A 16,379-nucleotide genomic window follows, 5' to 3' on the forward strand; every position below is an offset into this window, starting at 1 on the left:
TTTTAATGGATTTTTGACAAATTTCTCGAATGTGTTTACCAAAATTAAGCTTTTTATCGATATACATACCCAGATATTTAACATCATTTTGAATTGTGACATTCTCGTTTTGAAATCTTAGTTGACGGGGTGGTAGTCTCTTGGCTGAGTTATTGTAAGGAAATATAATCGCCTGAGTCTTAATTGGGTTAATTTTTATTTTCCATTTGTAAAAATATTTTCTGCAAGCTTCAAATCCTCTTACCATTTCCTTTAGTAGTGCCTTCGTGAGCTTGCTACATGTTATAAGGGCGGTGTCGTCTGCGTAGTAAGCAACATTTAAGTAAGGGGGTGGTGAAAAATCCGATGTATAAATAGAGAATAATTTTGGGGATAATATCGATTCTTGGGGTAAACCGGTTTTAATTATTTTAGGAGATGAAAGAGTATCATTAACAGCTACTGAATATATTCTATCCGTAAGGAAATCTGCAACAAGCATACATAAGTTGTTTGGAATATTAGCTTTGATTAATTTATATAAAAGCCCATTGTGCCAAACCGTATCAAAAGCTTTCTCCACATCCAAAATAATCATTCCTGTAGATTTTCTGTTTTGTTTATTGGTTTTAATTATGTTCACAATACGATTAATTTGATGAACAGCACTGTGTTGTTTCTTGAAACCGAATTGTTCCTTAGCTATAACAGTTGTGTTTTCAATAACATCGCAAATTCTACTTTGAATAATTTTTTCATAAATTTTTCCTATATTGCTTAATAAACTAATCGGCCTATAACTACTTGGATTATTGCGGGGTTGTTTGGGCTTTGGTATAGGAAGTATTTTGGCTTTTTTGAAATGTTTTGGAAAGTAGTTAATTTTAAAACAGCTATTAAATATAATCGTCAATAATTTTATGGCCTTTAAGGGGAGATTTTTTATTAAAACATTGGAGACATCGTTTAAACCTGGTGATTTGGATGCCTTAAGCGACGTAATTAAAAAATTAATTTCTTTTATTGAAATCGGTATTAAATTATCTGAATGGACATTTGTCGACTTAGATAATTTGCCTCTGGAGTTAACAGTCTTATCAAAAGAATGTTTATAGGTAGATGTTAGGTTATATGCGGATGAAAATGAGTCCGATAGTATTTGGGCTTTTTCATTATCAGTAATAATTTTTGAATTTCCTTGGAAGAGATATGGAATTTTCCTGTTCTGTTTCCCTCTCAAACATCGACTAATCTTCCAAAACGATTTGTCCCCTGGTTTTAATTTTGAAAGCATGTTTTTCCATTTTTCGTTACGGTAGATGTATATTTCCTTGTTGATCAAATTCGTCAGTAGTTTAACACATTGTTTATAAAAATTTACGTCTGAAGGTATTGAAGTTCGTTGGATTTTTCTGATGAAGGTTCGTCGGGAATTAATCAGATTAACAATTCCTGCAGGTAAGTTCGTTTTACCAATTATACTTAGTCTTGGAGAACAATCATTTCGAGCTTCTAATATAATATTAACTAATTTCTCAATTTCCATATCTATTGTGGTTTTTAAATTGTACGTGTCAGTATTAATATTGATTTTATTATTAATAATATTTCGAAAAGCTGCCCAGTCTGTAGATTTGTAATCGAAGAAAATTGTTTCTAAAATATTTGCAGTTGCATTTCCAATTGAACAAACAATAGGTCTATGGTCTGACGGTATGTCACAATCGAGTATATCAAGATTTATATTTAGAGAACTGTTGCTTAAAACAAGTTCGATAACTGAAGAATTTCGGTTGCATTGATATGGATAAAAGGTTGGACAATTAGAATAATATACAAAGAAATTATTTGATTGTTCAAGATTAAAAAGAACATTGCTCGCCGTGTTATTGTAAGCGCAATTCCACAAAGTGTGTTTAGCATTAAAATCACCCAATATAATAAATTCTTCAAGTGATGAGGTTAACTGGATAATATCACTTTCAAGATCTGTGGTCAACTAAAGCCAATCCACCCCCTCTCGTATCTTGTCTGTCATTACGGTATATTAAATAATTTTTTTTAAATGTTTTGTGATTCTCATTGAGATGAGTTTCATTTAAAGAGGCAATATAAATATTTTCTCTTTCAAGTAGATATTCAAATTGAAGTAAATGAGAATAAGTAGTAATGCCATTTGCATTCCAATGAAGAATTTTTATGCCATTGTGATTACCGAAATCATAAGCATATTTAACCATTGACATTATTACTTGGATTTGCTCTATTCTTGTAGTAAAATTTTGAAGATCTTTCAAAGCAGTTGTAAAAATATTAAATAGTTCATCTATATTAAAGAGATCATTGTTACTTCTCATACAATCAGCATATGATAATTTTTTGCGATAAACGTTGTTGTTGATGTTGTTATTTATGGGGAGATCATTATTTACATACTGTGGTGAGTTTTTTTTGGTGGATTTAAGAGAATTTTTGTTGGTAGCTTTAGCTCTAGTTTCCAAATAAAGAGAGCGGAATGGGCAATTAATATCATTTGCAGAGTGGTCTGTGCGTTCTTTACCATACTTTTTAGAATTAAAGCACGAAAATACTGCAGGATTTTTTCTTGGTTCCGTAGTGGGCAATCATTGGTGTGATGTTGATTTGCACATATCATACATGCTGGGAGACGATTGCAATGTTCACCGCCGTGACCATACATTAAGCAATTCCAACATTGTCGTGTTTTCTTGGTATGTATTTTTTCCAAGCTATAATAACGTTGCATATTGCAGTTACATTTCTAAGGGCTTTTGGATTAAATTTTTTCTTAAAAATTGTACCTTATAAACGGCATTATTGACCGAACTGAATTTGGTATTAATTTCGATGATTGACGAAGGGGTTAAATTATAACCTTCGATATGACACTAAGTATCGAACTGAGGTCTTCACCGCTCAAAAGCTAGAATCAGAGTGATTTTTATTTAAATGTTCTTTTTACATCTAACCAAGCATTAAAACAAAACGAATATAACATAAAACAGAATGAATGATTATTGTACATTACATGTGACTTTCAAACTGTAAACTTTATTTTATCACACAGAGTTGTATTTAATAAACAAAAATTATTGATTGTAAAAATTAAGTGTAAATTATTGTCCGTTAAATTCAAAATTATTAAAATAAATGAGAAAATAGTAGTTTTAAACATAAAGCAAACAAAATATAAGATTTAGTAAACAATAATGAAACATAATATAACATGTATGAATATTTCTGCTACAAGGTGAGAACCCATAAAACGGAACTTTTTGGTTATTTGTATTTGTATGCATTAATTTTTTAATAGCAGCTGTTTATTATCTGTAATATATTGTGTAGGATGTTTGATTACAGTTTGAATGATATTTCATGCTCTGGTGAACAGGTTTTTTTTTAACCAGAGACTGAAAATAACTCGGCCACATAACCAGCGTTACCGTTGGAAAATTATGCAAAGCCGTACAAAAAGGATATTTTGGCACTTAAAAGAGGCAATATATTTAAAATGATAGAAAATAAACCAAAGAGAAAAAATTTCTATTGAATTTTGTAATGTATATTAAAAATAAATAAAAATCAAGTAAGAAGTTATAGTCGGCCGAGGCCGACCATATAATACCCCACACCTCTTACAAAAAGTAAAATGTGATTTTGTTTTCATAATATTGCATTTAAGTTGAATTGTACCTTGCCTCAGATATAATTCAGCCATTTATTGTTTAATAAAATTGTGGATATTTAAGTAAAATTTTGATGGGGGCTTTTTATAGGGGTTGACCCTACCCCCTATAAAAAGCCCCTGAGGCCCTATAACATAATTATGAACTTAAAAGCCCCAATTGCCGGGTTCAGTTGTATGGGTGAAATAATGAACCGATGTTAACTATTTTCGATAGGCTTCGTCTGCGGTACCATAAAAATCATGTGCCAAATTTCATTGAATTATGTTCAAAATTGCGACCTGTAGTTTGATTACAAGGTCTTCAAGCCATATTCGGGGGTTCAGTAGTATGGGGCTAGGTGAAATAGTGTACCGATGTTAACCTTTTGAATAGGCTTCGTCCATGATACCATAGAATATCATGTGCCAAATTTCATTGAATTATCTCCAAAATTGCAAACCTATAGTTTGATTACAAGTTTTACAACCCCTTATGTCAGTTAGTTTTGTATGAAAAGTGCCGAAACAGTGTAAAAACAAGTAAGAATGTATAGTCGGGCATGACCATATGATACCCTACATTAGTGATTATATTGATTATTTTTAATAATAAAATATCGCGATCTAGCCATGTCCGATAGGGATCACACAGGATCAGCTAGACATTTGTAATTTCGCAAAAATGGTCTATATTGCTAAGGTTTGTTTGATATTGAAAATGGACAATATCGGTCCACTTTTTCGGATAGCAACCATACAATTAGACCTCCAAAAACTGCTTTTAAAGCACGAGTATATCGATGAAATTCGACAGAAACAAGTTTTAATTTCATAAATTTTAAAAAATTAATATTTTGTTATTTCAAAACAGCACAGTTCATAATTGACTTAAACCATATTCCAAATATCACCCTGATGTTTATAGGGGAACATTCTTTTTACGGTATATGGTAGACGTTTTGATGGTGGGTATATGAGATTCGGCACAGCCGAAAATAACACTCTCACTTGTTCCAATTCACAGTGTTGTTGCTTATTTATTAAAGCAGGAAAAAAATTTATGTATATTTGAAATTTTCAGAGGTTGTCTTGGATTTTTGCTCATATCTCCGTTATTGATTTTGCTGATTTTAAATAGCGATCTTATCGAAAGCATGTCTAGCTGAATTATTATCTATAAGGATGCAGAATATATATACTTTATAGGGTCGGAAAATTATATTATAGGAGTTACGAATGGAATGACAAACTTATATATACCCTTCTCACAAAGGTGAAGGGTATAACAAGTATGAAAATATAATCGGGCATAACCGACCATATGATACTCTACACCAGTCATTATGTTAAAAATGTGGACTATTAAAAAAATAAAGCATTTGGTTGTTTTAACTTTATTCCAGAATATAGGTAAATATAATAGGGGTAAATATGAGCCTATACTTATAAATGTTAGTAGAGGAAGTTACGTCTACTTTAAAGTTATTTATGTAGAATTTAAAAGTGTTTTTAGTGTTCGCACTAATGTGTCGTAAGGTATAAATATTACATTTTGTATAAGATATACAGAAATTTTATTGTTAAATAATAAGTTTTTCTTAATATTTTGAATGCCCGGTCATGTGAAGAATGAAATAATCAGCTGATTAAATAACACCACCTTATGTAAATACGCCTTTCAAGTAACTAAACAGTGACAAAAATATGATCTACTCCAACAGATATAATTAAACAGTTTTGTTTATTTCAAAAGCCGTAGCATTTTCCATTGCTTTCCCATTTCTCATTATTGAATTACTTTTTAACTTTTTCCTTTGTCCTTATTTCTATATTTTCAAAAAATTTCGGTTTGGGGGATAGAATTTTTCATTTTACACGTTTCAATTTTTATTTACATTTCAAATAAAATAATTTTTCCATAAACTAAAAATGAAATATTTTTATATATTTTTATACATATAGGTGGTAACATAGATCGGATAGAGGTACAGAATATTTTGGCTGAGGGAGATGAGGAAATTGAAGGCATCACAGAGGACGGTAACAATAGCATAGCTAAATCAACGTTTACTGCGGAAAACTTGGAAAATAATGAAAGCCAAACCAAAAGTATTGTAAATGAGCCAGACACAGAAAAGAGAAAAGAAGAAAATGCTACACCGACAAAGGTTTCAGCAAAGCCCCCAAAATCCTTAGCAGAATATGTGGAAACACAGACCATAGCTACAGCTCATATAAACCAGGGTCATCATCTTGTTAAGGATTTGGGAGATCAAATATTAAATGGTCAACCGTTAAACGTTCATAATCTTTTAGATGTGGCAGAAAGTATATGTGCGGGACCCATGGGTACTCTATGCGATATGGCCGCATTTTCAAAATTGGATTGCAGTCCCCTGGGCGATCTTACGGAACACCCGCACAACAATCCAGATTTTCTAGCCAAAAAATACTATCATCCTCTGTATGCGCACGGTGTTTGTAGATGGCCCGGATGTGAGTTACCACTCGATGATATGGCTAATTTTGTTAAGTAAGTGTATAAGACCTAGATTTGTGTTTTCGGTCTTGTTATTGTTCTAAATATATTTCATAATTGTTTTGAATATTTCATTATTCCGGGGGGTAAATTTGTATGGGGGCTATGTGAAATCGTTGACCGATTTTGAATATTTTTAATACCAAATATTTCTGATCAATAAAGAATATTTTAGGAAAATTTCAGCTCCCTATCTCTGTTGTCGTGCCAACAACAGACAGACGGACGGACATAGCCAGATCGTTTTAGAATCTTACGAGGTCCCAGAATATATATACTTTATGGGGCCTTTGAGCAATATTTCGTTACACACGGAATGTCAAAATCAATATAACCCCCATCTTTTTCAATGGTGGGTATAAAAATTAAGAATAGTTACATATGCAGATATACTATTATTAGTTAATGTATGTAATTACAAAACTTATTCTTATTAATGATATCTTACTCGTAATAAGTTGACAATGTTGCTTAGAAACTACATGTAGCAAGAGATTGAAGATGTACCGATGACTGTCATGGCTGCTGGGGTATGTTATTAAATGTTGATGTTGCTGGAGAGGATGTGAACCGACATAGTTCAGGATAATAAAAATGTGGATGGTTATCAGATAAATTGGAATGTTAGTGGCGTTGGGATTGCTGAAGTGAAGTTCACGTGTTGTTCACACAATATAGCTTAATTTTTTTTTATTTAAGTATTACAGCTCATTGTCATTTGGTTTAAGCATTTATCTTTTGTTTTTTTTTTCTTATTATTTTACAACAAACATTATTTAGGTTTACTTTATTTTATATAGGGTATTAATTTAATTAATTTTAATAATTTTTTCTTCTTACTTTTAATTTTTTGGTGAATTTTCCTTTTCTTTATTTAATTTTTTTTCTAAATTGTATTGTCTTTTTTTTCTTAACACATGAATAATTCTTTTTAGCATAATAATTTATATTTCCACATTAAATCTTTTAATCCCGGTTTAATTTATTTCTCGTCAAAAATCCAACTGCAACTGACTAACAAAACTTGTCCCTCTTTTTTTCTTTTTGATTTTTCTTTTCTTGCATCAATACTTTTTTTTCATTCATATATATTCATATATATATATATATATATAAAATCCTCATACGATATTTTACCGTGCATATGCAAAGTTTTTGACATTTAACATTTTGGGACAGAGTTGCAAATTAATTATGAACAGTATTGCATTCAAAATTTTTGTAAATTTGAAATTTAAAATTGATAAGTTTTACAATAGAAAAAAAGTAACAAAAATGGGTATGAATATAAACAATATGGATTTAGTTTCTAAAAACTTATTTATGTTTGTGTAGAATATATAAGTATGTATACTTTTAAATACTAGAATAGTTTGTATTTCTATTGAAGTTTTAAAAAATAAATCGGATAAAAGGAATTTTAAATACAAAATTTATAAGACCGACAATATTAAAAAATCATTTTTTTTGGGATAATATCCGATTTTCGGGGTGTATTACAGGGTGTATTAGACTACATGCTTTAAGATATTTGTTATTACATAGTGAGGTTTGAGAGGAACATCTATAAAAAGTCATATTAATATTTATTATTATTAGTGTTTCCATAGCTTTCTTTTAAATAAAACAACAAAAATGTCTATGACATTAAAGATGACAGTAATTCATTCGTTTTTCGTAGGTAGATCAAACTTAATTACAGTTTGTGTAATTCGCAGCATCATTTTGCACGATTATTTTATTGGATTTTGAAATATCGTTATATAGTTTTAAAACCTCAAAAAATAAATTAAATCTAATCTTGTTATTTTTTATTCGATAAATCCTTCATTCTAAATAGGGACACAAAACCGATAGCTTTGGTTTTTATTAAACCAACAAAAGTCAACAAATAAATGAAAGTAGCTAATTCCTGTGTATTTCCATTCGCTGAGTTCAAAAATCGTTATTAAAATTTTAGGTTAGCTCTAATTTTTCAACAACATGGAAATCGACACAAATGTATACTCCTAAAGAATATAATCATGATGACAGTTATTGCAGTATAAATGGATTGCCTTTTAAGGAAATTAAAAAACTGAGCCTTTTTTGTTTTATCCTTATGAAAATACTTGGGACTAAATTCACTTGAGTTTTTTCATAAAGTACTACCAAACAAAACAAAATTATAATTTATTTTATGCTGATTACAATAATTTTATTCCCATATAAAGAAAAATATTTAAGTTTAAATTTTAAAATTTCAATTTTAGACCATGACATAGCAATCTTTATTGCAAAAAAAATTTCTACTTACGACAGCAAAAACTATTTTTTTAATGCTAATCAATTTTATACACCTTAATAATCTATATATATAAAAATGAATGTGTGTTTGTTTGTTTGTATGTTTATATGTTTGTATGTTTGAACACTATAGACTACTTAACGGCTGAACCGATTTGCTTGAAATTTTCATAGCTTATTCCTGAATATCTGGAATAGGTAATAGGCTACTTTGTATTTTGAATTTTCAAGTGTTCGAGGAGCCACGCCCACATTAAGAAAATATAAAAATCGTATATTTGAGATAATATAACAGTTATAGTCCTCAAATTTTGTCGGAGACACTTTAGTATCAATATGATTATTCAGGATAAAAAATGGGCGTTAGGAGGCGTGGCACCTCCCTTATAAATTAAATTAAAAAAATTCGTTTATCTTGGAAACTATTAAAATTAGAATCTTAAAATTTTGCACGAATAACTCTAACATCCATGTTAATATTTTGGGTAATAAATTGGTGGACTACCTATGAGGGGAGCGGCACCTTCCATATAAATTAAATACAAAAATTCGTTTATCTTGGAAACTATTAGAGTTAGAATTTTAAATTTTTGCACAAATAACTTTAACATCCATATAAACATTTTATTATTATATTTTGGGTAATCAAAATCAAAAAGTATTTAATTTATATACTAGAAATGTATAAAAATATGAAATAGCCATATAAATTCTATGACATACCCGGGTATGTTGGGTATTAATGTACGTAATTTTGCTCGAGTATAGACAAGACGGTTAAACACTAAATTTCGTAAATCTAAAAAACTGGTACATAATTCAAGTTTTTCATAGATAGATAGAAATTGGCAACCTTGCATAAATTTGCTTCGCAATTTTAATATGTTCCACATTGTTAATCTGTAAAACTATTGTAGTAAGAATTTTCAAAATCTTCTAAGTTGAACCAATCAAGAATTACATATTATTATCCTGGATAGAGCAATCACACATTATAAATTTTGCGACGACAACAATTAACTCCGTCACAGATTCATTCATATAATTTTTTTTATAAACCAGACTTACCTCTCTTTCGAGAAACTATAAGCTTATATCAACTAATATCTGCATGTAAAAATGGTGAGTTGAAAAAACTGAAAAGTAGTTAAAAATAAACAAAAATCTTCAAAAATAAACTCTCTAAAACAAAACCACTCAAAAATAACATAACATTAAAAAAATAATGAAACATTTGAATAATAATATAGACTTTAATTCTATAAAAGAAAACGAAAATCTTGATATATAAATATATATTAAAGAAAATGTAATATATAATAATATATTATTTATAATATATATTTTTTTTTTTGAAAACAAATATTTATATATTAATTATTAATTTTGCTTCACTAACCACTTTGTTAATATGTTAATATTATTGAAATTGATTTTAATTCATAATAAATTTGTTTGAATTTTCAAATGACTTGTTAAATTAGTTAACAATTCATGAAAAGTTTGGCATGTACATAGGGTAGTATATATAGCAATGATACTGCAGGGTGCAGAACGAAGGTTACTATCTCTTCAATAAGTTTTAATTCAATTTAGTATATTTTTTGCGAAAAAAAAATATTTTTTATTCTTTGACATTTTATTTAATTAAAATTGAAAAAAGAAAAGTTGTACATTTTCGTATTGAAAATTAAAAATGTATTTTATATACTTTTTTCATTTTGCATTAGTGCAGAAAATATTACAAAAAGACGTGTTTATAATATGTATTATGATAAAATATCTTTTCCAAAAATAATTAACTAATATTTTCATTCACTAGCATATAAAATTCCATTAATAACACACACAAAAATAACGTCAAAAAATACATTTTTATTTAGAGTTTATTTATGTGCTTTTACTAATACATTTCACAGGGGATTTAGGTCCTTGACAATTAGTTTCGCCTATATACTACTATATGTTAGCGTCTTTAACCCTCTTGTGATCAATTAGAAGTATTTTTGAAAATTTTTATTTTTCAAAAATACTTCCAATAGCGATGTATTTTTAAAATAAATTCATTGTAAATATTTCCCAATATTATGGCCCAATTTCTGGTTCATATATTTTTCTCAACACTTTAAAAAAATTAGTTTTATTAGTAATTGAAATCTTTAAAAAAATGTATGTTATTTATGTTGTTGAATTAATAAAAGAACAAAAATGGTTGAAGTGTTGAAAAAATATAGATCTATTAAAAAAATATTTGTCATCAATTATCTTTAACATAACTTGCACTTTTAATTAAAAAATACAATTTTTAATTAAAAGTGCAAGTTATGTTAAATATAATTGATGACAAATATTTTTTTAATAAGTAGATCTATATTTTTTCAACACTTCAACCATTTTTGTTCTTTTATTAATTCAACAACATAAATAACATACATTTTTAACTAAACGGGAAAGATATATTAAATCAATTGATGGCAAATATTTCCTCATATATTGGTCTAATTTTAATTTTTTATATTTTTCTCAACACTTCAACCATTAAGTTTAAACGGTCACATCTATTTTTTTACATTTCCTGCAAATAATCGACAGTTTTAATGGAACCGCGTCATGAAATAAGACATATATAACTTACCAGATCTCTTTTTTACATTTTAATTCTGCTAGAAGTATTTTAATAAGGGGTTACTGCTTTCTAAAAAAATAAAATAATTAAAAATTAATTTATTTATTTATTTGAATTAATAAAACGTTACCTTTCATGAACATTTTTGTGTCAAGTGACCTGATCCAAGCCAAAATAATTTATGTGTGAAATAGAAGTATTAATTTGAATATAATGATTCCAGCTAACGTTTAAATACTTTAAGTAAAATTTTAATGTATTTTTTTGTTACGATAATGAAATACAAATAAAATTTTAGCTCAAAGTGATCATACGTCAAAAAACAGGACCTAAAAGCGCAAATAGTTTAAAAAATATTGAAAGTTAAGATTTAACTCAAATAAATCTAAATGGTTAAAAATGAAATGTTCATCAAATGAAAGCCGAAACGTACAACTTGAAAAAGCCTTTAAAAGCTTATAACTCCTAAACCAATTAAGAGAGAGACAAAATTTAAAATAAAAATATTTTTAATTAAACATATTAGCAGGGTACAGATAGCGATCGAATTGAATTCGCTCGCGAGCAAGTTTAATTCGAGCGATTTAAATAATTCATTTTCCGGCGATAAGAGTTGAAAATTTAAAGAGCGTAAAATAGAACTCGCTCGCGATTCGAGTCAAAACGAGTTAATCGCGAGTTTTATAATTTTGTAAATGGAATAAATTAAAATGGAATAAATTAAAACTCTCGATTTTGAATTTTAAAACGAGCGATATAAATAAAATAGCGATCGCGAGCGATATTTTTACCTACCCTGATTAAAATACTATTTTAGGAATAAGTTAACAACTCTAAACGGCTTCCATTTCCATTATTTTTAAACTAAGTCTTATATGCAGGGTAGGTAAAAATATCGCTATTTTATTTATATCGCTCGTTTTAAAATTCAAAATCCAGAGTTTTATTTTTGAACACGCGAGCACAATTTTAAATAGAGTTTTATGTGTTTTGTATTCGCTTCGTAAGCAATATTTACATGTTTTTGTTTTTTCAACTCGCTTACGAGCGAGTGGAAAACGAATTGAATTCGAGCCGAAAATCAGCAAAATGTGTGTGCAAGAAACAGGTTCTGTTGTGGTAGTAAAAAAGAACCAATAATATGGGAAATAATTATGCATGTGTAATTGTGTAGCCGTAGGTTTTATGACGGTCTGACAAAGCAAAAGAGGGAAAGTATAAGAAATCTGTTTTCTACCATTTTTTTTAAATGTGTATGTTTTTTATCTGTAGTTATGTATGTACATATGTATTTTGATGTACATGCAAGTGATCTTTAAAATTTTTTTTATTTATTATTTATTCTCTATATGCGAAAGAACATTTTCTTTCTTACAAATATATTGAAAACAACAAATAAATTTAAAATTTTGTTTTTGTTTTCAATATATTTATAAGAAAGAAAATGTTGTTTCGGTATTGTGAAATAGGCAGTCAGATTATCGGTTATGAATCAAATGGTTTGGAAAATTTTATTGTGAAGATAATAAAACACTTGTTGAATGATGTATGTATGTATGTATGTATGTATGTATGTATGTATGTATGTATGTATGTATGTGTATGTATGTATTTATTTATGTATGTATGTATGTATGTATGTATGTATGTATGTATGTATGTATGTATGTATGTATGTATGTACGAATTGTCTACTACTTTGCTGCAAATCATGCACGTACATATGTACATAATTTTAATGGGAAACTTATTTGGTTATGTCATATTTATATATAAATTGATTATGCCTTAAAAATTTTAATTTATTCCATTTACAAAACTATAAAACTCGCGATTAACTCGTTTTGACTCGAATCGCTAGCGAGTTCTATTTTACGCTCTTTAAATTTTCAACTCTTATCGCGAGTTTAAAAATTAAACTCGCGAGTCAAATAGATTTATTCGCCGGAATTAAACTCGCTCGCGAGCGAAGTGAATTCGATCGCTATCTGTACCCTGAATAAAATACAACAATAATGTAAAAACTCTTTAAACTGTCTTCCAGAAGTGACATAAACATACAAATTAGGATACAATATATTTTGTTGTTGTAAAATGTGTGTTCTCATCCAACTATCATTCAGAAGTCACTAAAGCGTATACTTCCAGATGAAAAAATCAACAGTCATTGTTTTTTGTTTAAGCAAAATGGATGCACTCTTCTAACTATCATCCGGAAGGAAGTAACATAAAAGTATATTTCTAGAAGACGAAAATTCGAAAACAATGTATTTTGTTTTTGTAAAATTTGCGTTCTCATCTGACCATAAGTGTTTCTGACGTGGCGTCTGGGGTGATGCGCAATAGTTTTTTCTTCTAAATGTTTGAAGGGTAGCGTTCAAACATATAAACATACAAAAAAACACACATTCATTTTTATATATATAGAAGAAGATATAGATAGAATAGAAGATAAAGGTTTATAAACAAATTCAAATCATATCATTTTTAAATAATGTAAATTTTTAACTAAACGTGCATGATTTAATAATATTATTTGATGGAAAATATATCGCAACATATTGATGTAATTTCGATATTTTTCTCAACACTTTTACCGCTTTGTTTTATTCGTAATTTAAGTCTGTATAAAAATTCGAACCAAGAATATATTCTTAAAATATATATTTTAATTAAAAAGTGTGTTTTAATAATGCGTATTTTTTATTAATCGGCAAGTTAATGCAAAATAAAATTATTGCAAATATTTTCCAACACATTGATTTAATTTTGATTTTTAACATTTTCTTCAATACATTAAAACATTTTGTTTTATTTCTTATTAAAATCTATATACAAATTCGAATCAAATAATTTCATAATGAATAAAATACATATATCACATATATTTTGTACATCAGCAATACTTTTATAATCAATTAATACTATTATAATCATCATCTATATATAATTAATAGACAAAACTATTTTTTGTGACCCCTTTTATTATTACAGTTTACATCCGATTTTGGCCAAAAGTTTATCATTTTAAAGGTATTTGTTCGCAGATATGCATAAGATATATATTAGTAAAATCGGTTAAGAATTTTAGGAGCTATAAGCATTTAAAGTTGTTACTAATACATAGAAACAAACAAAGCAAGAAGCAAAACAAACAAGTATGAATGTATAGTCGGGCGTAGCCGACCATATGATACCCTACACCAGACAGTATGTATGTTAAAAATGGGGACTATTTAAAAAAATAAAGCATTTGGTTTGTTTTTTTAAACTTTATTTCGAAATATTTTTACTTTTTTTGGCAAAAAAAAGAGATTTTTTTAAGAGGGCTCAAATGGGAGTATGGCAAAATATGGCCCTATCCTTAAAAATGTTGGTAAGGAGAGTTAAGTCTTCTTCAATATTATTTATGTAGAATTTAAAAGTGTTATTAGTGTTTGTAAGTGAATTTTGACCCTTAAGTCATTTTCTGAAGGGGAGTTTGTATGGGGGATAAGGTCAAATGAAGCCCGATCATTACAAAAATCGGTAATGTCATTTAAAGTTCTACAAAACTAAGTTTTGTCGACTTTTGTTGACATAATAGATCATTTAAATTAATTATAAGCCAAAAGGCCCTATTTGGGGGGTACGGTTGTATGGGGGCTTGTCGAAATAATGGACCGATTTTAACCATTTTCAATAGGCTTCGTCCTTGGGCCAAGAGATGCGTTTGTGCCAAATTATTATCATCATATTATTATCCAATTATCTTGAAAATTGTGGCCTGTACCTTGCGCACAAGGTTTACATGGACAGCAAACCAGACGGACGGACGGACATGGCTTAATCGACTCAGAAAATGATTCTAAGCCGATTGGTATACTTTATGGGTATAGGACGAATATTTTTGTATGTTACAAACATCAGCACAAACCCAATATACCCTCCCCACTAAAGTGGTGTAGGGTATAAAAACATAAAAAAACAGACTGTTGCATTTTTTGGCTTTCGAATGATGGTTAGGGCGAACACACATTTTACAATAACAAAATACAGTTTTCGAATTGTTATATTCTTTGTTTGTATGCTTATGTCACTTGGAAGATAGTTTGAAGAGTGTTGTAACGATCTACTATTGCTAGAGTCCGACCGAACTCAAAATTTTGTACGGTACCGAACACCGAACTTCGGTAAATTTAAAAGTTCGGCCAAATCCCAGAGAGTGATATTTTTGTGAAATGCATATATCTTGATACCTTTTTTTTGTTTTTAAACGATGATATAATTCTCCGTAAGAGCAAAATACATAATTGTGGTTAAAATTATGATTGTAGTCTAAACATATTATCGTTATTGTAACAATTTTAAAATATCATATTATGATTAAACACCGTCAAAATATTTCATCATGATATTTTTGTATTTATCATAGCATTGTTATACTTGATCATATTATGATCCAAGGTGATCATAAATAAATAAATTTTTTCGAATCAGTAAAATTACAGTTTCTAAAAAAAATTGTTCAATTCACAATCGATGTTGTAGCGTTGTACGTCAGAAGATGCTACAATAGTCATAACAATGTTCTTGGTATTTTCAATGCAAAAGCTCTATACAACTCTTACTACAATTTTTCATATGTTTTTCGAATGTCGTAAGAAAGTTCAGTGTTGTCTATTGTTTATTTCAGCATATAAAAAAATTCAATCGATTTTGGCATAAAAAACGATAAAGTGGTAACACAGAAATTACAAACAAACAGCTGTTTACCAAAACAGAAATAAAATTTTATTAAAAACAGTTTATATATTAGTTTAAAATGTGGAACAATGAAAATAATAGAAATTTATATTAAAAGAAGTTAATTTGGTTTTTTTTTGCTCGTTTAATTAGTTTAATATTATTTGATTTTTTAACTTTTGACATTGTTTGTTTTGATTGTTTTTTTTTCATTGTGAACATAAACTTATGACTTGCTACAAAAATCTGTTCACAACTTGACTGTGAATTGAACAAATATACTTACAATACTTAACACAAGCTTTTTAATCACTTTCTGGTTAACAGTTTTCAAATCAGCCGAATAATGTATCAGTACCCATGTATATCGGAAATTTATTGTACAGCCAGGATGTATGATAACTTCTGTAAACAAATTTTCAGCATTTTTTAAACTTGTTGATAATGTAAAACTATGATAAATAAACATTTTACAAAAAGTTCGGCGTTCGGTCAAAATTTCTCCGAACATGGGCCGAACCCGTACCCGAACGTTC

The 16,379-nt window shown here is 28.5% G+C and overlaps 1 long non-coding RNA gene across 2 annotated transcripts; it reads right to left on the minus strand.

The window, feature by feature from the left end:
* Positions 1-10,253: 10,253 nt before the first annotated feature.
* On the minus strand, positions 10,254-11,393 carry LOC124420947. 2 transcript variants are annotated; one of them, XR_006941449.1, is made up of 4 exons: positions 11,249-11,393; positions 11,128-11,187; positions 10,926-11,067; positions 10,254-10,615 (listed from the first exon to the last, which is right to left on the minus strand). It is a non-coding gene; the product is annotated as an uncharacterized LOC124420947 (long non-coding RNA). The 2 variants fall into 2 exon arrangements; XR_006941448.1 differs by lacking the exon at positions 10,254-10,615 and having other exon boundaries at positions 10,818-11,067.
* Positions 11,394-16,379: the final 4,986 nt, after the last annotated feature.

This window comes from Lucilia cuprina, chromosome 6 (assembly GCF_022045245.1).
Source record: "Lucilia cuprina isolate Lc7/37 chromosome 6, ASM2204524v1, whole genome shotgun sequence".
NCBI lineage: Eukaryota > Metazoa > Arthropoda > Insecta > Diptera > Calliphoridae > Lucilia > Lucilia cuprina.